A 24,049-nucleotide genomic window follows, 5' to 3' on the forward strand; every position below is an offset into this window, starting at 1 on the left:
TTCCGGGGCTTTCTGATGTAGGGAAACTGAGGTCCAGAAACAAGGTGGTGCAGAAAATATGATGGCAGGGCCTGATCACAGCCCCCCCCGGGGAGCTCCATGATGCCTTGCTGGCCATGAGGAAACAATTTTCACAAGAGGGATGGATACTCTGGAAGAGACTGTGAATGTGAATTTGAATGTTAGAATAGAGATCTTTCATAAAGGGCAGGGGTGGGAGGTTGGGGGTAGGGAAAGCTGGTCTCTACTCCCTGAGAAGAGTGAGTCAGGAGAGGGAGGGACTCACCCCAAGAGAAGGAACAGGTAAAGATGCCCCATTTTAGGAGCTGTGCTCCTTGGAAGTGTCAGGCTGTCTGATTTAGTTAGGGTAGACTAGGCTGTGCTGCAGTAACAAGTAAACCCTATTGTCTGGGGAACGTATAATATCTCACCCACATCACATTCTAATGTAGTCATTTAGGGACCCAGATTCCTTTCAAACAGTGATGCCACCGTTCTCCAATCATTGGCTCCAAGTTTTCTGGGGAAAGGGAGATAGCAAAGGAGAAATCATTTTTTAAAAAATTTTACTTTAAGTTCTGGGATACATGCGCAGAATGTGCAAATTTGTTACATAGGTATACATGTGCCTTGGTGCTTTGCTGTACCTATCACCCCATCATCTAGGTTTAAGTCCTACATGCATTAGGTGTTCGTCCTAATGCTGTCCCTCCCCTTGCCCCCAACCCCCTGACCGGCCCCAGTGTGTTTTGTTCCCCTCCCTGTGTCCATGTGTTCACATTGTTCAACTCCCACCTATAAGTGAGAACATGCAGTATTTGGTTTTCTATTCAAAGGAGAAATTTTGATGAGTCAGAAGTAGAAGGGGTTGATAGACCTTCTGCTCACATTCTGTGGCCAGAGGGAGTCACATGACCCTGCTTAGACTTATCCCTCTCCTAGGGCTGGACGGGAGAATTTTCCTGTGCCAGGAGAAAAATGAACTAGTTTGGTGACCTTTGCAGTGAAGAGGCCAGAGTCCCCTAGAAGTCAGGTCCAGCATTGGTCCCTGGAAGGGGTTGTTGGATGGGAAGATGAGGTTCCTTACACTCAGGGCAGAGGAAGCTCTGACGGGTACTTGAGATGCTTGGTCAAGGGCGAGGACAGGATCTTTGGGGGTGGAAGTGGCAGAGGTAAAAAGAGAGAGGCGATGGAGCCCTTTCCCTCTGCTGGGCCTTGGGCCTGCAGCTGTGTGCTCACCGTTTCACTGAATCCATTCAACAGCCGTATCAATTAGGTGTCATTAATGCCATTGAACAGCTGAGGAGATATGCCCAGAGAAGGGGAGTGATGAGTGTAGGGCTACACAGCTAGCCACCAGAGGCAGAAAGATTCAAACCCAGGTGAGTCTGGCTCTGCATCTCATACTCCTCCTACTTTGCTGTAATCCCCAGAGACCATCTGGCTCAGCCCTCTCATTTCACAGGTGAAGAACTGAGCAGCAGAGAGAAAAGCTGCCAGAGTTACACCTGTTGTTTTCAGCGCCTTGCTTGATTTCCTTTCATTTTGCCTCTTTCCAAGGTGTGACTGGCCCCTGGACAGGTTAACAGAACACCCTTCTGTGGTGTGGACCTGGACACTTGCTCCCGTCTCTCCCATGGTTAGCCATAACCCTGATGTTACTGACTTCAGTTATTTTATTACTCACATGTGTGCTCATTCCACAAATACTTCTTGAGTATCTACTATGTGCCAAACACTCTGGAGATGTAGATGAAGGAGATATGGCCCCTGCCCTGAGGGACTTACATTCTGGGGTGGGGGGTGGGTTGGGGTGGGGGGAAGGGGGACATGGCTGCAGACGTACAGTGACACAAAGCAGGAAGTATCAGTGGTCAGCGATGGAATCTTGTGGGTGGTCAGAGAGAAGTCAGAGATTGTGTGGCTGTTGGATTAATGAAAGTTTTGAAGAGGAGGAGCAACAAAGGAAGGAGAGGGGCCGTCATATGTAGGTCCCTTTTCTAAATTGTCTTATTGAATCTACTGTAAAATTCACAAGCAAATAAACTCTGCTAAGGTGGATATCTTAGCCTTGTTTTACAGCGAAGCAACTAAATTTCAGAGGCTTTAAGTAATGTGCCCAGGGTCCCACAGCTATGTAGTGGCACAGCTAGGATTCCAAGCTGAGTCAATTACCTTGGTGTTTCTAGTGTTCCTTACTGACCCTCAGAAGCAGAATTTGAATTGGGCATCAAAGAATGAGTAGGTCATGTGGTGACCTACTCTGTGGGAACAAAGACTTGGAGCAGGGACACATTGAGGCATGCATAGTTGATATGGTTTGGATCTGTGTCCCCGTTCAAATCTCATGTTGAATTCTAATTCTCAATGTTGGAGGGTTGGAGGTGGGGCCTGGTGGGAGGTGATTAGATCATGGGGGTATTTTCTAATGGTTTAGCACCATTCTCCTAGTGCTGTATTGTGAAAGAGTTCTCGTGAGATCTGTTTGTGTATAACACCTCCCTCTTCTATCTCTCTCTCCTGCTCTGCAATGTGAAGATGTGCCTGCTTCCGCTTTGCCTTCTGCCATGATTGTAAGTTTCCTGAGGCCTCCCCAACTGTGCTTTCTGTACAGTCTGTGGAACTGTGAGTCAATTAAACCTCTTTTCTTCATAAATTACCCAGTCTCAGGTAGTTCCTTATAGCAATGTGAGAACAGACTAATACAATGGTGCACTGTTACTAGTTTCATGGATGAGAGAGGGGTTTCATTTTATGAAGAAGTATTTAGGAAGAGCATGTGGGAAAAGTAGATTGCGGTCATCCAACCATTTATGCATCCATAAAATAATTTTGAAGCATCCACTATGATGTGCTAGACCATGATCTTTATGCTGAGGAGACAGTTGTGGTTAAAAGAGGCAAGGTCTATATTCTCATGGAACTTACATTGAAAATAGACAGGTAATAAACAGGTAATAAATTGATAGCACATAAATGCCCAGTGTAATTTCCATTTGTGATGTTGAAAAATAAACTGCGACACAATACAATTTTAAAGTGTTTATTTGAGCAAATAACAATTCATGAATCAGGCAGCTCCAAAGCAGAAGTGGTTCAGGAGGTCTGTTGAAGACATAGGCTTTTATAGAGAGAGGAAGAAGTGATATAAGGAAAATATTTGATTGGCTACAGTTATAAAGTTGCCTTATTTCATCAATTCCACTGAAAAGTCTAGTTGTGTAAGTTTGTTGGCAGCTTTTTTTGGTTGGACTTCAGTTCTGTTTTTCATTAATATAGGCATTCACGAGAAATAGCTTAAGTTTAGTTTTGCTTGTGTTTGTAAATCAAGCAATGATAAGGTCACTTATGAGGCCTAACTGGCTTTGTCGGCTCAGGTATTATCCACTTTAATTTACTTTTGCAATGACAATGTTATAAGTAAAACAAAATAATAAACTAGAGAGAGGCCAGGTGAGGGAACACAGTTTGATTTTTCCAGATATGAATTTTATCCCCCAGGCAGTAAAAGAGCCATGGGCATTTTTCTGAGTGATGGCTCTACTATCAACCAAACTTCAGGTTAAGGAGGCATTGGGAACCCGAGTAAAGTGGAGGCAAGTTATAAGCTGTGTGTGTTGGAGTCTGGGAGGGAGTGTGGATCAGAATGATCTTGGCTGCAAGTGATCGAATACCCAACTTAAAGAGGCTTAAACAATGGGGGTTTGTTAATTCACACAACCATGTGTGTAGGTAGGAGGATGCTTAGTTCAGGCACGAAAACGATGTAAAGAACCAGGCAGTTCCATCTTTCTTCTCTGCCATCCCCAGTGCATTGGTTTAACATATCCTGTTTTCATTTTCTTATTATTTTTAAAAAATTATTTATTTTAAATGACAAAAATTTTATATATTTATCATGTACAACATGATGGTTTGAAATATGTATTCATTGTGGAGAGGTCAAATCAAGCTACTTCACATAGGCATTACCTCACAGAGTTAAGGGTGTTTTTTTTTTTTTTTTTTTTTTTTTTTTTTAAATAGAACACTTACAATTTATTCTTAGCAATTTTTTTTTTTTTTTTTTTTTTTGAGATAGAGTCTCGCTCTTGTTGCCCAGGCTGGAGTGCAATGGCGAGATCTCGGCTCACCACAACCTCCGCCTCCTGGGTTCGAGTGATTCTCCTTCCTCATTCTCCTGAGTAGCTGGGATTACAGGCATGCACCACCACGTGTGGCTAATTTTGTATTTTTAGTAGAGATGGGGTTTCTCCATGTTGGTCAGGCTGGTCTCAAACTCCCAACCTCAGGTGATCCACCCTCCTCGGCCTCCCAAAGATTACAGACGTGAGCCACTGCACCCAGCCAGCAAGTTTTAAGAATACAACACGTGGTTATTAACTATAGTCACCATGGGGTACAATAGATCTCTTGAATTCATTCCTCCTGTCTAACTGAAATTTTATATCCTTTGACCAACATCTCTCCAGTCCCCCCTCCAGTCACATCCCCAGCCCCCGGCAATCAGCATTCTTCACTCTCCTGTAAGCTTGACTTTCTTAGACTCCACATATAAGTGAGGTCATGAGATATTTGTCACTTTGTACTTGGCTTATTTCACTTGATACAACGTCATCCAGGTTCATCCTTGTTGCAAGTGATAGATTGCCTTTTTTAAAAATGTGAATTTTAATTAATTAATTAATTTTTATTGAAACCTAATAGTTGTATGTATATACAGCATGCCTGTGGTATTTTGATACACGCATGCAATGCGTAATAATAAAATCAGGGTAATTGGAACATCCATCACCTCAAACATTTATCATTTCTTTGTGCTGAAAATATTCGACATCTTCTTTTCTAGGTATTTTGAAATATGCAATAAATTCTTGGTAACTGTCATTGTCCTACTGGATTTCCTTCTTTTCAAGGCTGAATAGTATTCTGTTGTGTATATATGCACCACATTTTCTTTGTCTATCATCCATTGATGGACACCTGGTTGCTCGCAGATCTTAGCTATTGTGAATTGTGCTGCATCCATTGCACTGGTTTTATCTTGAAGTTTGTCTGACATGGCTGGTAGATGGTTGCTGCAGGTCCAGGCCTCACACAAACCTTTCCAAGGTGGGAGGATAAGACTTGCCTTTTTCATTCTTTTTATTTATTTTTAATTTTTTTTAACTTTTATCTTAGGTTTGGGGGTACATGTACAGGTTTGTTATTAATAAATTAATAAATTAGTAAATTGTGTTTCATGGGGTTTGGTGTTCAGATTATTTTGTCACCCAGGTAATAAGCATAGTACCCAATAGATAATTTTTTCCATCCTCTCCCTCGTCCTTCCCTCCACTCTCAAGCAGGCCCTGGTGTGTGTTGTTCTCTTCTTTGTGTCCATGTGTGCTCAATGTTTAGCTCCCACTCGTAAGTGAGAACATGAGATATTAGATTTTCTGTTCCTGTGTTACTTTGCTTAGGATTATGGCCTTCAGCTCTATCCATGTTGCTGCCAAAGGACAAGATCTTCTTCCTTTTTTAAGGCTGCATTGTATTTCATGGTGTGTATGCACCATATTTTCTTTATCCAGTTTACTGTTAATGAGCATTTAGGTAAATTCTATGATGCTGCTATTGTGAATAGTACTGTGATGAACATGTGTGCATGTGTCTTTATGGTACAATGATTTATATTCCTTTGGATATATACCCAATAATAGAATTGCTCGATTGAATGTTACTTCTGTTTTAAGTTCTCTGGGAAGTCTCCAAACTGCTCTCCACAATGGCTGAACTAATTTACATTCCCACCAGCAGTGTATAAGCATTCCCTTTTCTTGGCAACCATGACAGCATCTGTTTTTTTTTTTTTTTAATGTTTTTTATACTGGCCATTCTCACTGTGTGAGATGGTATCTCATTGTGGTTTTGATTTCCATTTCTCTAATGATTAGTGATGGTAAGCATTTTTTGTATGTTTGTTGGCCATACGTATGTCTTCTTTTGAAACGTGTCTGTTCATGTCCTTTGCCCATTTTTTAATGGGGTTGTTTGTTTTTTGCTTGTTAATTTGTTTAAGTTCCTTATAGATGCTGGATATTAGACCTTTGTGAGATGTATAGTTTGCAAATATTTTCTTCAATTCTGTAAGTTTTCTGTTTACTCTCTTGATAGCCTCTTTTACTGTGTAGAAGCACTTTAGTTTAATTAGGTCCTGTTTGTTAATTTTTGTTTTCCTTGCAGTTGCTATTGGTGTCTTTGTCACGAAATCTTTGGCAAGGCTTATGTACAGAATGGTATTTCCTAGGTTACCTTCCAGGGTTTTTATAGTTTTAGGTTTTACATTTAAGTCTTTAATCCATCTTAAGTTGATTTTTGTATATGGTGTAAGGAAGGGGTCCAGTTTCAATCTTCTACATATAGCTAATCAGTTATCCCAGTGGGAGAGGTGCGGCCAGGACTTTACACTCCATGGAACCAGTGGGATTGGGAACAGGGAGCAGCCCCTTCCCTTTCTGAGTTGGCGTGGTGGGAGCTTCGCATTCCCTGGGCACAGCTGTGGCCACCCAGCTGCAGCTGAAGACCCGGGCCTCCCTGTACTTTTAGCAGGCAGGAGCAGGCAGGAGCCCCACCCTCCCAGGCACAGCTGCAGTGACCCAAACCGTGGCTGCGGACCCAGGCATCTGTCCCCCTGCCCCTGCAGGCTCAGAAATGCCTGCTTCCACTGCCTGGCCTCTCCCTGTTCCTGGTTCCTGCTCTAATCTCAGAGAAAAGTTCAGGACAAACCAGGGTGCTGTCGCAACCTGGCTGGGTATGTGCATGCTGGGGACAGTGCTGACATGCCAGCCCCCTGCCGCCTTGGCCTGTTCTGGATTTTGAATGCTAGTGAGCATAGGAGGGAAGCCGAGGAGGGGCTTAGGATAGCTCAGTGCTGGCCTGCAGGTACCCCTCAGCACCAACAGCATGAGTGCCATGAACAGCAGCAGGAGGCAGACAGACTTCTGAGCAGAAAGGGGCGAGTCTCTGGTGAAGCCTCACCTTCAAGCTGGGGAAGCCCTGAAGCCTAGAGGCTGGGCTGCCAGACCTGTTAACCAGATTGGGAAGTTGTATTTTTTCTGGGCCCACTCATGAACCAATCAACATGAACTCCCTCCCCTTTGAAGTCCATAAAACCCCCAGACTAAGTCAGATTTACAGAGAAGATGGGACAACCAGCTGCAGAGAGAAGCTATCCACTCCAGGGTCTCCTCTCTGCTGACAGCTGAACACACATCAGAACATCCTGGCTGCAGAGAGGAGCTACCAACTGCAAGTCTCCTCTGAGCTACTCTACTGCTCGGTAAAGCTCCTCTTCACATTGCTCACCCTCCACTTGTGCACATGCCTCATTCGTTCTGGGAATGGGACAAGAACTCCGGACCTGGTGAATGGCGGGACTGAAAGAACTGTAACACAAATGGGTTGAAACATGCCCCTTGCTCACCACGTTGCAGGTAACGAGGAGAGAAGAGCTGTGGATGTTTGGGGAGCCTGGACCTAGGAGCTCCCTGAGTCAGGGCTGTGACACCCTCTTTGGGGCTCTGAGGTTCCTGGTGTCTCCAAGCTTCTGGGTGCCAACACATTACCTGGTGCCAGCTGTGAAAGCTACTTGCAGGACACCTCATCCAGCCACAGCCTTACAGGGAGCTGGCACCCATGCCAGCACCTAGAGCTGCCTGCCTCGCCACAACCGTTGTGCCTGGCTGTGCACATGGGACAGAGCCCATGCTTGCTTGCTCACACAGCCCTCACTGCTCCGTTTGCCCTTGGCAAGCCTAGAATCCAGGCCGGTAGTGCAAGCTGAGCACAGCCTGCCAGGCCAAGTGGGCCCAGCAGTTTCCAACTGGCAAAGTGATACCCTAAGGATCCCATAACACCATGTATTGAATAGGAAGTCCTTTACCCACTGGCTGTTTTGTTGACTTTGTTGAAGATCAGATGGCTCTAGGTGTACAGTTTTATTTCTAGGCTCTCTATTCCACTGGTCTATGGGTCTGTATTTGTACCAGTACCATGCTGTTTTGGCTACTGTAGCCTTGTAGTATAGTTTGAAGTTGGGTAGTGTGATGCCTCCAGTTTTGTTATTTTTGCTTAGAATTGCCTTGGCTATTTGAGCTCTCTTTTGATTCCATGTGAATTTTAAAATAGTTTTTTTCTAGTTCTGTGAAGAATGTCATTGGTAGTTTGATAGAAATAGTATTGAATCTGTAAATTGCTTTGGGTAGTATGGCCCTTTTAATAATATTGATTCTTCCTATCCATGAGCGTTCACGGTTTTTCATTTGTGTTCTCTCTCATTGTTTTGAGCAGTGTTTTTTCATTCTCATTGTAGGGATTTTTAACCTCCATGGTTAGCTGTATTCCTAGGTATTTTATTCATTTTGTTCTCACTGTTTCTAATCATAGAGAAAAACCTTTCCTAGAAGTCTTCTAGCAAATTCCCTTTGTTTCCCATTGGCTAGGGTTGTGTCACATGTCCCCACTTAAACCAGTTGCTGGCAGATATAATGCAATTACCGTTACAAGTTGAGTTACTCAGTATTTGCTGCCTTGGACTGTGCAGTGGGACAGTTTTCCTTGCCACTCTCTGGAGCTTAGTTCCTGGGAAAAATTGGGGTTTGTCAGCCAGAAGAAGACAGGTAATTGCTGTTTGGGGGGTGTGACCAATGGTATCTGCTTCAAAGTGTGTGTGACAGACAAAATGGTTTTTCTTTTCAGAAGATGGTGCCAGAAAAGGCTGCATGTGTGGGGCATTAGCACTTCCTGAGCAATGGGAGACATGGACTAATTACCCTCCTCAGGTTCATGGGAGAAGGTAGAAAGGAAGAAGAGAAGGAAGGAAAATCCCCTTCTTGAGTGTCTCGCCTCTATTTATTCTACAGCATGCCTTCACATTTGTTTACAGTTGGACCATGTCCTAAGCCCATTGTATTATGGCATTTGGCACTCACAGCTTCCGTTGGAAGTGGGAGTTATAATCCCTTTTGCACAGTTAAAGAAACTGAAGGCCAGTGAGGCAAGTGACTCCCTCAAAGTCTCTCCATTATCTCCTAGCAGGAGGGAGAGTCCCAGCTTTAACCCGATCTTTCTATAGCCCAATCTCAAGCTCTTTCCACCACTCCACACCTCTTTTCTGAATTATTTTTCCATCCTAAGTTTTAAGAAAGAGCTTTTAAAGAAGCATCTCTGTGAAGATCTCAGCGGGTTGGTTGTTGAGAGATTTGAGGCCTTTAGGGTTCCTACTCTCTACTACTTCCCTCAAGAACATTTTTTTCTAGGGATTAACCCTCTGTGTATATCTGAGATTATGTGATACAGCTTCCCGAGCAGAAGAGGGCTAGATCCCATGTGCTGAGAGATCAGGGACAATGAAAGGAAGATAGCCTATCATGACGATGGTCTGGTGAGAGGATCAGTAGTTCTCAGTGGACCCTTAGTCCTTGTATTATTTATTTGCCCTTGAGACCTGCATTTGCCATGGCTTCCTAGGGAAACCAAGATACTTTAGTCTGCCATTCTGAGCTCACGTTTGACTGATTCTTTTTCACCCCAGATTTTGTTGAGAACATTTGAAGCCCTCTCGTAGCCTACTGAGTTCTAAGCCCCCTTGCTTGGGAATGAGATCTGGTTCCTCCCCACAGGCTGGGCAGGTCCTGGAGAGAGGTGCAATGTTCAGAGCACAACATAGAATGTAGAACAAAACCCTTTCAGGGTTTAGTAACCAGAGAGTCTGGACTTGACTCAAAGTGGACTCACATCCCTCTAGGTGGTTATGTTCAGCCTGCTTGGACCTTGAGTTGTGTAAGATGGTTAAAAGCCTCCATTTATATCACATATTTCAAGTTAGTCTTAACAATGTCTGAAGAACAGAATGTCAGGGTTGGTGTAGGATTTTCAGGGTTCCACTTAAACTGCTCTGGAGTAGAACTAATTTACCATAGATCATCTCCTTATGAACAGATGTGTCAAACTGAGCAGACAAACTTTCACCAACGGATTTATAAAGCACTAAGCATTAGTATATGGCATGAATCCGGGGAAATTATCCATTCAATCCTTCATTCAGCAAACATTCATTTGGCACCTACTATGTGTCAGACACTACACTAAGTAGGAGAGATATATTGAACCAGACGGACATGGCTCCTGCCCTGATGTGGTCATAGATCAGAGAGGACACTAATGATAAACAAATAGAGAAGTGATAAAATAGTTACAAATTATGGTAAGTAGTTTGAAGGAGTCAGTGTTGTAAATTGTATTACAGTTAGCCTTTCTTATTTATTACTAAATTTAGGATGCTGATTTTCACCCAGAGACAAAGTAATAATATGTCTCCCTTCTTAACCCTTGGTATTGCCGTGCTTAAGGCTATTAATTCATGGTTGCATCTCAAAAGATGGGGCTGTTGAGAAAAGGGGAATGGAACTTGCAAATTGCTGGAAATTGCTTTTCTGAGAATCTCTTGAAATGCTGGGAGACACCTCGGGGATACTCCATTACCACTGTTGATGGGGTTGTCGGAAAATTAAAACTGGCTTTTAGTTCGTTTTGATTTGATTAAATGTGGATTTTGTCCTTCATTCTTGGTTTGATAAATAATGTCAGAGAAAAACCCAAAACAAATGAACAAACAAGTAAAACAATTCTTAAACTCTGGCCACGGTTAGCTGTGTGAAAAGGAGTTTGGAAGTGGCACAATAATCAATATAAAACCTAAATCTTGCCATATAGTCATATTGCGTCTTGTTGGAGATTCATTTTCAAGGATGTGACTCAAGGTTATGAACGTTAGAATTACAGTACTCCAGGAAGTCCCTTAGGTAATTACCTTACTGAGATGTGTGCATTGGCTCTGGGGAAATCCCAGCTGGCAAGGTTTTCTTCTCTAGAGTTGGAAGAAATTGCTGTTTCTTCAGATAAGTCCTAGATGGGACATAGGGTTCATGTGTAATCTGTTGACTTAGACTCATGGTGGCGAGATGAGAGACCCAGAGAAAGGACTGATGGAAGGCATGTGTCTCCCATCTCATGCTCACTCAGGGTGGTGGCTCCCAAGGCCCCAGCTAGGTGATTCTGCAGCTTAGAATCACCCAGGGAGAATGTTCACAAAGCTGGGCGCAGTGGCTCATCCCTGTAATCCCAGCACTTTGGGAGGCCAAGGTGGGAGGATCACTTGAGCCCAGGAGTTCAAGAGCAGCCTGGGCAACATAGTGAGACCCCACTTCTACAAAAAATAGAGAAAAATTAGCCAGACATGGTGGCATGCTTCTGTAGTCCTAGCTACTGGGGAGGTTGAGGCAGGAGGATGAGTTGAGTTCGGGAAGTTGAGGCTGCAGTGAGCCGTGATTGTGCCACTGTACGCCAGCCTAGGTGACGGAGTGAGACCATGTCTCAAAAAAAAAACCCCCCACAAATCCCCACAATTCTCTGTGGCTGGGCCCCACCCACACTAATTATGTCAGAATCCTCTGGGGAGAGAACTCACACACAACTTCAAGCTAATACATCTTTCAGGGAGAACATATTCTGGGGATGGTTACCCTTAGCAGGAATTTGGAGGGTGAGATTTCTGAGGTCCAGTTTCAAAGCGATACCCTAAATCCCTGCTTCTGAAACTTCAGTGTGCATTGAAATTTTCCAGAGTCTTATTGAAAGTGCGGACTCTGATTCTGTACAGTTGGTTGGTTAGGCCTGGCATTTCTAACTAGCAGTCAGAGAATTTGCATGCACCAATTGAGTGGCAAAGCCCTAGGTGATATGTAGAATTAAGTACCGTGACATATGAGAAGCGTTTCCTTAGAGTGTGACCCCAACCCTGGCTACACATTAATATCACCTGGGTAACTTAAAAAAAAATACCAGTGCCAGGCCTCTCCCCCTGGGGTCCTCCTGATTCAGTTGGTTTGGGGTGGTTCCCGGCGGCAGTAATTTAAAGAAAGTTCTCTAGGTGATTCTAATGTGCAGTTAGGGTTAAGAATGTCTGCTCTAGAGGCTTGCTGGGTTTTTTTGTTTGTTTTTAGCTTGAGATCAATGCTGCTCAGTAGAAATATAATGCATGTGAATTACTTATCTATTACTCTGTGATTAATAACCCAGGGCTTAATTATTTCACACAGTTTCTGAGGATCAGGAATCTAAGAGCAGCTTAGCTGGGTGGTTCCAACTCAAGATCCTGCATGAGACCGTGGTCAGGATGTAGGCTGGGCTGTGATTACCAGAGACTGGACTGGGGCCAGTCAATCTGCTTCCAAGAAGTTTCCCTAACATGGCTGTGGATAGAGACTCAGAGCTCACCACATCGGCCTCTCTATAGGGCTGCTCATAACATTGCATTTAACTTCTCCTGGAATAAGTGAAGAGAGAGAGAGAGAGAGAGTGAGCAAGCGAGACAGACAGCAGTTGCAGTCTTTTATAGGCTAATAGTGGAGTGACATACTGTATTAGTTAAGGTTCCCAGGAGAAAAAGAACCAATAAGATATAGGTATATAAGGAGAGACTTCTTATGGGAGTTGGCTCATGTGATTTGGGAGGCCATGATCTCTGCCATCTGCAAGCTGGAGAATCAGGAAAGCTGGAGGCAGAATAATTCAGTCCAGGTTTGAAGCTGAAGCCTGAGAACTGGCTGGGGATGGGGATGATGGATGGGGTACTGGGGTAAGTCCTAGAATCTGAAGACACAAGAACCAGGAGCTCCAATATCCAAGGAAGGGCAGGAGATGATGGATGTTCCATCTCAAGGAGGGAGGGAGGGAGGGAAAGGGACGGGACAGGGTGGCGGTGGGGGTGGAGAGGAAGAGAGGGAGAGAGAGAGAAAAAAAACAGGTTTGCCATTCTTTTATCTTTTTGGTCTATGTGGGCACTCAGTGGATTGGATGATGCCTGCCCTCATTGGTGAAGGCCATCTTCTTTCCTCAGTCTACTGATTTAAATGCTAACCTCTTCTGGAAACACCCTCAAAGACATACTCAGAAATAATGTTTTGCCAGTTTTCTGGGTATTCCTTAGCCCAGGCAAGCTGACACATACAATTGGACCATCACCCATGTCATCACTTCAGAAGTATTCTATGTGTCATGCAGACCAACCCTGATAGCTCTGAGGCAATGTGGGAGGGACTACACAAGGCTGTGAAGACCAGGAGGAAGAGATCACTGGGGGTCATCTCGAAAGTGGTTACCATGAGGCATGAAAGTAATTTCAAATTCTCTAGTGGTCATAATAAAAAAGTAAAAAAAGATTACGTTAATTTTAATAATATATAGTTTCTATTTACCCCAAATATTCAAACATTATCACCTCAACATGTGATCAACATAAAATTATGATAATGATGATAAAATCGTTATGAATGAGTTGTTTTGCATTCTTTCTTTGTATTACCTTGAACTCCTGTGTATTTTACACTTACGGCACACCTCGCTTTGGATTTGCCACATTTCCAGTGTGCAGTGGCCAAGTTTGTTTCCTCTTCTTAACTCCATATGTACCTCTTGTCTGGGTGGATCCAAAGGGTAGATTATCCTACTTTGTAAAAGGATCACCTTCCATTTCTCTCCAAATGATAGACCCATTGGTTTACTTCACATTCCAGCTAAATTATCTGCCAACTTCCCTCTTACGAATTGCAAGTTGCATTTCTCAAGCTTATATTTTGTATGAGGAGTCCCTGGGTTTTTCAACACATTTATCCCACATTATTGCCCTTTCTATACCACTTGTGCAAAAATTTGTCAGGCATGATATAAGAATTACAATAGCAATGACTGATTTTGGCCTTTGACTCAGTGGAGAGAAACTAATTATATGGAGAGAAACCAATTATGGGCTAAACTACAGGAGCTCAAGATCGATCCCCACCCTGCCACAGGTGCTTACATAGAACTTGTGCCTCAACACAGCATGAGGGCCAGGTCAGCAGAAACAGTGTCCTGATGAGTCAAATAGCAATTCCAGCTACAGCACAAGAGCAATGTACTTCCATCTCTGCTTCCTTTAACGGGTATTTTATGACTTGAAAGATTTTTGGATGAGCTGAATGCATTACTCTTTGCTATAGGGAACAGAAAGTTACAAGTCTTTTCTATGCAGATGACATGGTTTTATTGTCATGAACCAGGACTAGCCTCATTACTGTCAGAAAAAAATGGCTCAGGATGAACTACTCCCACTTCCCAATTGTCATTTTTGGCAGATGTCCTCCAACATTGAGTTGGCTTTTATTCAACAACTTGTGAATTGCATTCGCTCATTTAGTCACTTAGGGCTCCATTTTCCCACTAAGCCATTTGAGGGACTAACCAGGAGGTTGTATTTGCTTAACATTAGGCATCTTATGGGTGCAGTATTAGGAATTTTCTAAGTCCTCCTTGGGAGATTAGTAAAATGTACTTTGAAAAACATTTAAGCTAAAATGACTATGGCTTAGCTTGATGGGCTAGGACATTGTTTCTTGTGTGGGAGCAGATCCATAGCCATTTTCTCTAGGAAAACAGCTTTCCACAGGCGTCCCACAGGTATTGCCACAGGCATTCCCATGGTATTCTCACAGGTATACCCACAGGTGTTCTCAAAGGCATTCTCACAGGTATTCTCACTGGTATCCCCACATGCATTCTCACAGGTATTCTCACTGGTAATCACATGGGCATTCTCACAGGCATTCTCTCAGGTATTCCTACAGGCATTCTCACTGGTATCCCCACAGGCATTCTCACTGGTATTCACACAGGCATTCTCACTGGTATTCACACAGGCATTCTCACTGGTATTCACACAGGCATTCTCACTGGTATCCCCACAGGTATTCTCACTGGTATTCACACAGGTATTCTCACTGGTATTCACACAGGTATTCTCACTGGTAATCACACAGGTATTCTCACTGGTATTCACACAGGCATTCTCACTGGTATCCCCACAGGCATTCTCACTGGTATCCCCACAGGCATTCTCACTGGTATTCACACAGGTATTCTCACTGGTATTCACACAGGTATTCTCACTGGTATCCCCACAGGCATTCTCACTGGTATTCACACAGGTATTCTCACTGGTAATCACACAGGTATTCTCACTGGTATCCCCACAGGCATTCTCACTGGTATTCACACAGGCATTCTCACTGGTATTCACACAGGCATTCTCACTGGTATCCCCACAGGCATTCTCACTGGTATTCACACAGGTATTCTCACTGGTAATCACACAGGTATTCTCACTGGTATTCACACAGGCATTCTCACTGGTATCCCCACAGGCATTCTCACTGGTATCCCCACAGGCATTCTCACTGGTATTCACACAGGTATTCTCACTGGTATTCACACAGGTATTCTCACTGGTATCCCCACAGGCATTCTCACTGGTATTCACACAGGTATTCTCACTGGTAATCACACAGGTATTCTCACTGGTATCCCCACAGGCATTCTCACTGGTATTCACACAGGCATTCTCACTGGTATTCACACAGGCATTCTCACTGGTATCCCCACAGGCATTCTCACTGGTATTCACACAGGTATTCTCACTGGTAATCACACAGGTATTCTCACTGGTATTCACACAGGCATTCTCACTGGTATCCCCACAGGCATTCTCACTGGTATCCCCACAGGCATTCTCACTGGTATCCCCACAGGTATTCTCACTGGTATTCACACAGGTATTCTCACTGGTATTCACACAGGTATTCTCACTGGTATCCCCACAGGCATTCTCACTGGTATTCACACAGGTATTCTCACTGTTATCCCCACAGGCATTCTCACTGGTATCCCCACAGGTATTCTCACTGGTATTCACACAGGTATTCTCACTGGTATTCACACAGGTATTCTCACTGGTATTCACACAGGTATTCTCACTGGTAATCACACAGGCATTCTCACTGGTATCCCCACAGGCATTCTCACTGGTATTCACACAGGTATTCTCACTGGTAATCACACAGGTATTCTCACAGGTATCCCTACTGATATTTCCACGGGTATTCCTACAGATATATCCATAGGTATTTCCAAAGGTATTTCTATAGGCTTTCCCACAAGTATCCCCACAGGTATTCCCACAGACATTCTCACATGCACTCCCATAGGCATTCCCACAGGCATTCTTACGGATATTTCCAGAGGTATTCCCATAGGTAATTCCAAACTTATTTCTACAGGCATTTCCATAGGCATTCCCATAGGTATTCTCAAAGTCATTCTCCCAGGTATCCCAACAGGCATTCTCACTGGTATTCACACAGGTATTCTCACGGGTATTCATACACGCATTCTCACAGGTACCCCACAGGTATTCTCATGGGTTTTCCCACTGGTATCCCAATGGGTATTTGCACAGATATTCTCACTGGTATCTCCACAGGTGTTCCTTCGGCCTCTCTTCATGCAGAGGTTGGTCCGTTAATTGATTAACACACTTGGATCCTCCCTCGGCTGGTAACATGGAATGTCTATGTGACAGGTGGTCCTTTCTGTAGACTACAACTTCGAACTGTTTGCTCTCCACATCGTATCTCTAATTAGAGGGAGAGAAATGCACTCCCCAGAATTCCTTTTAGAAGGTGAATAAGATCTTGAGGAGGTTCTCATGATGTTCCTTTTATGAGGGTCCACGGTTAAATTCTCCTAAAACTACCATGCCAGGGAAAGCCCACTTCAGGAGCAGCTGGGCCATTTTCCATCTTTTAGAATCACTCATCCTGACCGCTTGTAGGTGGCTGTGTTTCTGTTCCCTCCAACCCCCGTGGCTACCAGAAACTAAGCTGAAAAATTCATCTGGCCAGCCAGACATGGTGGTTTACGTCTGTAATCCCAACATTTTGGGGGGCCTAGGTGGGTAGATTGCTTGAGGATGGGAGTTTGAGACCAGACTGGCCAACATGGCGAAACTCTGTCTCTATGTAAAAATATACAAAAATTGGGCAGGCAAGGTGGCATGTGCCTGTAATCCCAGCTACTCAGGAGGCTGAGGCACAAGAATCGTTTGAACCCAGGAGGCACAGGTCACAGTGAGCCGAGACTGTGCCAGTGTACTCCAGCCTGGGCAACAGAGTGAGACCCGGTCTCAAAAAATCAATGAAATTCATCTGGCTTCCTGGATCTTAGAATGTGCTGGGGCATCTTGCTGCCTCCCCCTTCCTTGTCCTCACACTGGTTTCTTTATTCCTTCCTTTAAAAGATGGGCTGGGTTGCATGTATTCAAATCAACCTCTTCAAGTCTTTTCCAGGATGAGGCAGAGGTGCAAATAAATACTAATAAGAATGGAGCAAGCCATTAATCGTCTTAAACAACTAAGGGGTATGGAGGGGACTGGGACCCAGGTATCTTTCCTGCGTAGCCAGTGCTTTCCTGTCAGACAATGATCCAGGCGCATGGGTGTAACAGAAGACTTTAGCTGTCTTGGAGGCAACACGTTCCTGCCCCAACAGATAGGAGTCGTGGATAAAATGTAAACCCAGAATCTTTGATCCATCAGGAAGTTCCAAACACAGACTGCCGAATGCTAAAGGACTTCAGCAGAGCCAAAGAAGAAATTGCCTCTTACACGTGTGTGTGTGTGTGGTGTGCGTGAGTGTACTCAAGTGTGGACAAGGAGAACTCAAGTCTTTCAACCTGGCAAACAAACTTATCACTATCCACTCCCTGCCTCTGTTTATTTCTCTGCACCAAGTCTACTCGAGTGACTCCTTGTCCTGTGACAGGCAACGCATCGTCTGGGTGACTTTTTCTATCCTTCCTGGCTGGGTCAGCTTCCCTCCTCTGTTCAGCCCCACTTCTCTGTATCCCTCAGCTCTCTGAGCTTTCTACTATTACGATTTCCATAAACTGGCATGCTGTTTACTTGTGGAATCCCTCTGCACCATGAGACCCTTGAAAGCACACGGCTTACTCGTCTTTACTGCTCCACACCTAACACAGTAGCTTGCACATAGTAGGTGCTCAGTGAGGGTCTGCTGAATAAAAACACATGTGTTAGCACATTAGTTTGCATTATTTTTGGCTGCATGTCACAGAATACAGTAGTAAATGTCTTAAAAATAGGAATTTAGTTTTTGTCATGTAAATGGAGTCCCAGTATTGCCAGGCCAGGGCTGGGTTGGCAGATCCACTGTCATCAAGGTCTGCCTACCTCCGCGTCAGCTTCCAGCCTCATGGTTGCCTCATACTCCAAAATAGCTGCTGGAGCTCCAGACATCAGGTTTGCATTCCAGGTAGAAAGGAAAAAGGACCAATCCTTCAGCTGGGTGAGCCTCTGCCAAGAGCCCTTCTGGAGGGAATCCCATTTGATAACTTTCTCTTTCAACTCATTGGTTCCCCTCCTCACTTAGGTGAAAGCAAGGCTGAAAAATGGGGTTTTCACCTGTGAACATTGCTGCTTTAAATAAATTGGGATATTACTGATTAAAAGCAGACACATGAATACTGGATGCACAGCCAGCAGCCTGTACTGCTGCTCATAGTTGGGAATTATAATGAGCAAGTCCTCCAGAAACCTGGAGAAAGGAGGTTTGGTAATCCTTTCAGTGACAAAGTAATAATGAACACATAATACACTGAAGCAGAGATGGCTAAAGGCAACTTAGTGAGCCACAAAGCCTGTCACCTCTCAAGAATATGTCAATATGAAAGGGATTGTCAGCTGGGACATAGAGATCCTGGGGCACAGAGAAAGCCCACAAAAGATCATTGGTAGGCAGTGCTTCTTCCCTACCCCGGGGGTCAGGGACTACAGCCAAGGGGAAAACTTTAGCAAGTAGACGTTAGTTATTTTGATTCCTATGGGGATGTGCGTGTAACCAATTGTATATGAATTCAAGTCTGCTTCGCCATTTTGGAGTACAAATGGCTGTAAAAGGAAACAGCTCAAACCCTCAGCTCACTCATGTGAGCGCGCTGACACTCAAACAACAATATAGAACACAGCAGGCAACAGTGTTATGAAGGAATAAAAAAGCAGAGTGAGGAGATGAGAATGGGAGGAGAAGGTGCCAGATGGGGAATGGCAGTATCAGGGAAGCAGCCCAGAAAGAACTCAAAGATAGAAACCAAGATGCTGAATCCTTGCCCCAGCTCTGCTGTTGACTTGCTTGTGTGTGGGTAGACCATTGGGTTTCAGTTTCCACCGTGGTGGAATGGGTCAATGGACCCGGTGACCAGAAGGGTGCGGTGATTGATAATAGCATGGACAGTCGAATGGGTGTTTCCTGCATTTGGATTCCAGCTCAACAGTGACTGGCAATAACTGAGCAAGAAACAAATCTCTCTGAACCTTGTCTGTAAAATGCGGATGAGAGCAGTTACCACGCAGGTGTGTTTTGAGGTAGCTTCAACGAGGCCATGCAAATAAAGTGCCTGCACGAAGTTGGTGCACAATTAATAGCAGTTTCTTCCTCTGCAAACTCCGACTTCACCCAGGAAAAGCTGTTCTTTCAGGACAATCTGCTTCCAGCTGTCATCGCCGCTGACTCCGGGCTCCCTTTTGCAGCCCATCTCCCTGGTGACAGTTGCTCTGATTATCTCAAAAGTTCAGCGCTACTACCCTTTTCATGGAAGGCCGGATGTGCTGCTGTCTGGAGTCCTTTAAACCCATGATTTATTAGATTGTTGTCCCTGATGATTTCTCAAATGAACCCGTAAATTAGAAATGTTAGTAAAGCATCCCTGGGGTCTTCAACTGATAACTTGCGTTATGGGGTCTGTTTATGAACCAATTATGGTCAATTGACACTTCCATCTGCATCCCCATCCATCAGGATGCAAATGGCTCCTGGACTCATGCTCTGAGGGTTGAAAGGCAATGGCAGCTGGATTATGTGGTTCCAATGAGGTGGGTCTTCCTTCTGCACCTGCAGGCTCCCTCTATTGTCAGATCTATGACTAAAATATACTTGACATTCCTTTACTCCCCATCTGCACTTCAGAGCTTTCGCTTGGTGGATGATGGATGCATGGATTTATTCATTCACTTACTCATCCCTTCCTTCTTGCCCTCTTTCCTTCCCTCCTTTGTTGAAGGTTTACTGAGGTACCTCTTACCTTTTTGGGCAAGTCTATAATTGTATAAATAATAAAGATGAAGGTCACGATGATTTTTAAATATCATATCTGTTTTTCAATATTAATACTTGCCAGAAGCTCCCTTTTCCAGAGGAGGAAACTGGGGCATACAAGCAAAAATATAACTTGTTCAAGATCAGAGAGGTTAAGTGACTTACCCAAAGGCACACAGCGACTAAGTAGGGAAGCCAGGGAACTTTGGGCAAATTATTTTAACACTGTGTGCTTCAGTCTCTTCTTCTGTAAAATGGGTCTATTGATTGAATCTGTGTCGCAGGGCTGCTGTGAGACTTGAACATAAAGGGCATAGAACAGTGCCTGGTCTGCAGAAAGCCCTCAGGATGCAGTAGCAGCTGCTATCAGCGCTATACCTAAAATTGACCGTTTAAGTTAAAATCTCCCAAAAGCCTAATGAGGAAAAGGAGGTCCAGAGAGGTAAGTAACTTGGCCAAGGCCACACAGTTAAGAAACAGTGAAGGTGGAATTTGAACCCAGATCTGTCCTGCTCTAGAGCCTACACACTTAAAAACCACTTTATCTGCCAGTGCTCATTGAAAAACCAAAGCTAAAAGTGACTATTAGAAACTGCCTTGGGGTTTTCGGTGGAAGGTTAAGTTCCTTCCCTTGGGGCATCAGGGAAGACTTCCTGGAGGAAGGGGCACTTGTACAGTCTCTGAGATGAGGGGATGGAGAATGTGCTGTGGAGATGGGGATGGCAACCTAGGGGGAAGGCCTCACCTGGAGAAGAGCTGCCATGAATTTGCTGGAGTTGGAGGGAGGCTGAATGTTCTTGCCAAGGACTCTGGACTCTGGGCCCGGCCACTGGGAGGGCCAAACCTGGCCCATCCTCTTGTGCCTGCTCTCAACTCACCTATGTCCAGCTTTTCATGACCTAATAGAGGTGGGGATAAAACAGTGTTTCCGTCTCGGCTGTCAAGAGCTTAAGATGAGATGAGGCCACTGAACGTCACAGGTGCGCAGTGAATGGTGACTTAGTGACTTGCATGATAGACCTCATTGTGGTTGAAAACAGAACCCTGCCCTTGGAGCAGCTCTTTGTTTGATGAAGGGAAAGAGGAACAAGGAAGGGGAGCACAGTTGGGAGCTCTGAGGGACATTGGCTGAGGAGCTGAGTGGCTGTGACTATCATTGCCACAGAGGGGCGGTCAACTAGTGTGGGTTCACCAGCAGAGGGACAGACCGGAGAACAGGCAGCATGACAGAGCTTCAGAGGGCAGTGCAACCCATCTCTCACTCTGGAAGGGTCTGCTGGTGCTGCTAGAACTTTCTGGAAATGGCAGTATTTACACAGTGGATTTTTTTAGTAGGAAAGGCCTGAAGGGCCCATTTAACCCAGATGGGGAATTGCAGCCCTTGAGGAGAGGCCGTTTCCTGAAGCCCACAAGGTCAGTTGGTGGAAAAGCCAAGAACTGTGGCAACTGGGTCTCTTGATTCCTGATTTTGTAGCATAGAATATTCCAGAGCTGGGGGACCCCTTGAGGAGGTTGATGGCAGTGTCACCCAGTGGCTAAGGCTCCAGGCTGCCAAGGTCAGACCATCTCAGCTTCACCTCTTCATTCTGCTGCTTGCTGGCCATATGAGCTTTGTCTGGTTACTTCTTGGGACTCAATTTCCCTCATGTCTTCAGTGCGACTAACAATGCCCATGTCACAGGCCTGCTATGAGTATTAAATGAGATCATATGAGGCCAGCACAGTGGATGCTGTGGCCGTTTCCATGCGCCCTTGCCTTGGGTTGGGGCAACTGACTAGGCTCCAGGCCTGGGTCCAGATTGACCTAAACCAGGAACCTACGAATGATCCCTGCCTACTTTTCCTCACACCCCACACCCACTCCATCAGCAAATCCTGCTGGCTAGAACTTTCAGATATATCCTGAATCCCACAACTTCCCGCACCACCTCGGTGGCCCCTGGAGTGAGCCAGGTGCATTCCTCCTGGACAACTGCACATAGCCTCCCTGCCTTCTTCTTTCACTTCAGTCTGTGCTACATCCAGCTGCTGTATCTGTCTCCATATCTGTCCATTCCTGGTCAAAAGCCTTCCCTGACCCCACATAAAGTCAGATGGCCCGTGAGACTCTGTAAACTCTGATCCTCATGGGCTCTCTGTCTTCCAGTTACACAGACCTCCTGGCTCTTCCTCAGAACACATCAGACACACTTGCATCTTTGCACTTGCTGTTCCCTCTGCCAGGAATGCTTTTCCCTACATAGCCTCATGGCTCATTCTTTCATTCCTTCCAGTCTGCCCAGACACCATCTTCTCAACCAGGCCCACCTTGCTCACTCCTGCTCTGGCATTCCTGATCCTCCTTTTCTTTTTTTTTTTTTTTTTGAGATGGAGTCTCATTTTGTTGCCCAGGCTGGAGTACGGTGGTGCGATCTCAGCTCACTGCACACTCTGCCTCCCGGGTTCAAGCAATTCTCTTGCCTCAGCCTCCCGAGTAGCTGGGATTACAGGCATGTGCCACCACGCCCAGCGAATCTGTGTATTTTTAGTGGAGATGGGTTTTTACCATGTTGGCCAGGCTGGTCTCGAACTCCTGACCTCAGGTGACTCTCCCGCCTTGGCCTCCCAGAGTGCGGGGATTACAGGAGTAAGCCAAGGCGCACGGCCTCCTTTTCATTTTTTTATAACACTAGTCCCCTTCCAACATGCTATTTAATTTACTTACTGAATATGTTCACGGTTTAGATCTTATCCCCCTGTCCCTTCCATCAAGCTGAATTAGAGGCCATGAGAGTCAGGATTTTTAATCTCTTTGTTCACAGCTGTATTCCAAGCATCTAGCACGGTATTTGGCACAACAGATATTTATTGATCAAAAGAAGGAAAGAAAGGCTCTTGATTCAATTTTTCCTGGCCTGGGTCACCTCTCTGGCCATACAAGTATGAATGTATTTCTTTCATAAGCTTCCAGTTACCCATTGGACTATCAGTTCCATCTCTGTATAATGCAACCCTTATGAGTCCCTCATCCTCTTGGCTACTACCAACCTGTCACTGAAATATACAGCTAAATATAATGAAAGTAAGTTAATTGCATCTTGTGTTTAACACTGTTTTATTAGAATTTAAATCGTGCACTAATTTTTAGAGTGAACACAGAATGAATCATTCTCTTTTTGGTAGAATTTTTCTGACAAGATGGTATAACGGTGTGTTAGGACAACCTTCACTTCTTATTATATTTTCATAGGACAACTATAAAGAGGGTCTTTTTTTTTTTTCTTGCAAAAATGCTTGAGGGTTTCATAAGTTTTCCTAAGGGTTTTTCGTAGTACTTTGATATTGAAATTATTCTCTTTTGAGGTGCTTATTCATTATCCTCATTGATTTTTCTCTTTGTTAATTATTAACAGGCCTAACCCTTCTACATAGCTACTAATAACTAGCAGTTTTTGAGAGCTCACCATGTGCCAGGCTTTTCATATATGTTCATGGATTTATTTTTACTGCGACTCAGCGTGATAGGTCATATTGTGGTGCACATGTTTTTTGTTTTGGTTTGTTTTTTTTTTTCTTTTTGAGATGAAGTCTCACTCTATCACCCAGGTTGGAGTGCAATGGCGTGATCTCAGCTCACTGCAACCTCCGTCTCCCAGGTTCAAGCAATCCTCCTGCCTCAGTCTCCTGAGTAGCTGGGATTACAGCCATGTACCACCACACTAGGCTAATTTTTCTATTTTTAGTAGAGACAGGGTTTCTCCATGTTGGCCAGGCTGGTCGTGAACACCTGACCTCAGGTGATCGCCTGTCTTGGCCTCCCAAAGTGCTGGGATTACAGGCGTGAGTCACCGCACCTGGCCTGTGGTGCACACGGTCTAAGGAAATTGAGGCATAGAGAAGTTAAGTACCTTGTTCATAGATGTGCAGCTAGTAAGTGGGGGAGCAGGGACTTGGAACCACACCGTCTGCTGCTTAACCACTCATT

This window comes from Chlorocebus sabaeus, chromosome 19 (genome assembly GCF_047675955.1).
Source record: "Chlorocebus sabaeus isolate Y175 chromosome 19, mChlSab1.0.hap1, whole genome shotgun sequence".
Taxonomy (NCBI): domain Eukaryota; kingdom Metazoa; phylum Chordata; class Mammalia; order Primates; family Cercopithecidae; genus Chlorocebus; species Chlorocebus sabaeus.